Source organism: Desmodus rotundus, chromosome 10, assembly GCF_022682495.2.
Source record: "Desmodus rotundus isolate HL8 chromosome 10, HLdesRot8A.1, whole genome shotgun sequence".
Taxonomy (NCBI): domain Eukaryota; kingdom Metazoa; phylum Chordata; class Mammalia; order Chiroptera; family Phyllostomidae; genus Desmodus; species Desmodus rotundus.
This window is the reverse complement of record NC_071396.1, coordinates 69,845,370-69,847,533: the sequence shown is the minus strand read 5'-3', so window position 1 is coordinate 69,847,533 and position 2,164 is coordinate 69,845,370. Positions and strand designations below refer to the sequence as shown.

The window sequence follows — 2,164 nt, the reverse complement described above, 5'->3', positions numbered from 1 at the left end:
CACCATGCATATTAGAGGAAAGCATTAGATTTCAGGTAACCTAGATGATGACTAGATGTGCTGTCCCCTCCAAACAACTTCAGATTTTCCTGGAAAAACTCGGAGCTGGTAATATGTAGGCTGAGAACTGGTGAAAGACAGCACACCTCATAGGGGAGCAGGGCCATCAGTGTGATGAAGCTGGCTGATTAAAAGCTCCCCAACAGTAACACTGGAACATGTGGGGTGGTCTCAGAGCACATATTACATCCAAATCAAGACTCCCAATTCCACTAAGATCTCGAATTCGATTAGGCAGAGCATGCAACGATCTTGAAATTGGACCTCAAGATTCAGATGTCGAATCATACTAAAAGAGCTTAGAAGAGGTTATGTTTTCATGGGTCCCACCAGGCGAAGAGATAGTTGGATTCTCTCTAGAACATTCCAATGTCCTTGACTCAGCTCAGGGGGACCTTCATTCCTGCCCAGGGGTCAGGATCGGTCCTCGCCCACTTCATCATTCATTTCAATGGTTTAATGAAGATGTGAGTTGGCTACTGTGCTAGCTGTCACCAATGCAAACATAATGTAGTTTGTGTCCTCTCAAAAACCCCTAGTGGGATTTTCAGATTGCCGACCAGGGAACCATGACTGATCCTACTAAGGGAATTGAAGCAGAGAAGTGAGTCCTTGGAAGACATTTGCTCTGTCTTCATGTTGAAGAGAATTATTTTCAGCAGGATCTTGGCCACCTTCATTTGGGTGAGCTTGCCAAGATATGGATTTGAGGCTCTCCTAGAACTGGGCAGCCATGGTGACTTCTCATAGTCAGGGCCTCGGGCCATAGTCTAAAGTGCAACTCTGGTAATTAGAACCTTAAGATTTGCCAATGCATAGCTTTTTTCTTTTTATTTTCTTCCCCGACTGTGTTAGTCTCTTTTTATTCTAAATTTAGGTGACTTCTTCTGTTTGTAGGTTATGAAATGTCTAAGGAATTCACTTTATATGTTGGCTCCACTGTGAGCATCGTCTTTCCCTTTACTTCACCTCAGAATTCAGAATTGTGGTCCTTGTTTCCTAATATATTCTAGCCCAGAAGTAGTTTCCCCTGTAGAAGTTATCTGAAGACTGTCTCACACTTTATAGGAGTCACTGGTCTATAACCAGGCTCTAGCTTCTCCAGGAACACTATACGGGATGGCTTTAAATACATATTAAACTATGAGGCATTCTCTCAAATACATTTAAATGCATTTTATTTTTAGACAACCTACATGATATTTTTTTCCTTTAAAAACAGTATCTCCATTCCAAATAAATCAAGGTTAAAATAAAGGACGAGCTCAAGACAACATCAGTCCTGTTTGTCCTAGTCCTGCCGTGCGGATGGAAGGCAGCAGCCGGTTATGATGACAGCTGATAGATCCAAACCGCCAAATCTGTTCACATTCTTCCACTTCTGAACCATCCCTAAAGGAAATCATAATGGGGTCGCACCGTCCTCACGGTACTCCAGTAGAGCAACCGTGCCATCTGGATGCACGTGTTCACCACTAAAGAACTGGCCGGTTTTGAAATTGGCAAGGATATGCTGGATTTGTTCTATGGCCCCTGTCATAAAAGGCTGTACTCATTCTGGTCTCTGTTCTTTGTTTCCCTTTGATTGATTTCATGTACCCTTTGATGTACTTCTTCTAGGCTCCTTTTTGAAGCTGGTTTCCTGTACATGATGGTTCATGACAACGTCAACACTGGGGATTACAGGGCTTTGGGCACCTTCGCCCTCTGGGCCTTAGCAGAGGCATTTCCACCAACACACGAGTCATCCATGTTACCCTTTCCCATTGACCACCTTCCCCTCTACCTTCGGGCACAGCCTGTCTGCGACCTCCCGGATCTTGTACGCATTGAACATCTCATCACCACTGATGACGTCCCGGGAGATGATCATGATGGTGGCTGGAAGGAGACGATGGCTGGAGCCAGGAGCTCAGAGTGAGCGTGGTACAGCCCGAGAGGTGCTCTCGGGGAGGGAGGAGCAGGCAGAGCAGGAGAAAAAGCTGAATGGTTTCTTTTTCTATTTGTTTTCACGATGTCATCAGATTTGAGCCTCACTTCTTGAGTAGTAGTCCAGAGCCACCTTTTAAAATACAGCCCTATAGCTGAGGCTGATGAAAAAACT

General features: G+C 44.7%; 1 pseudogene; it reads right to left on the bottom strand.

Annotated features, from left to right (window-relative positions):
- Window positions 1–1,325: 1,325 nt before the first annotated feature.
- LOC112322606 (translationally-controlled tumor protein pseudogene) lies at window positions 1,326–1,933 on the bottom strand (annotated as a pseudogene).
- Window positions 1,934–2,164: the final 231 nt, after the last annotated feature.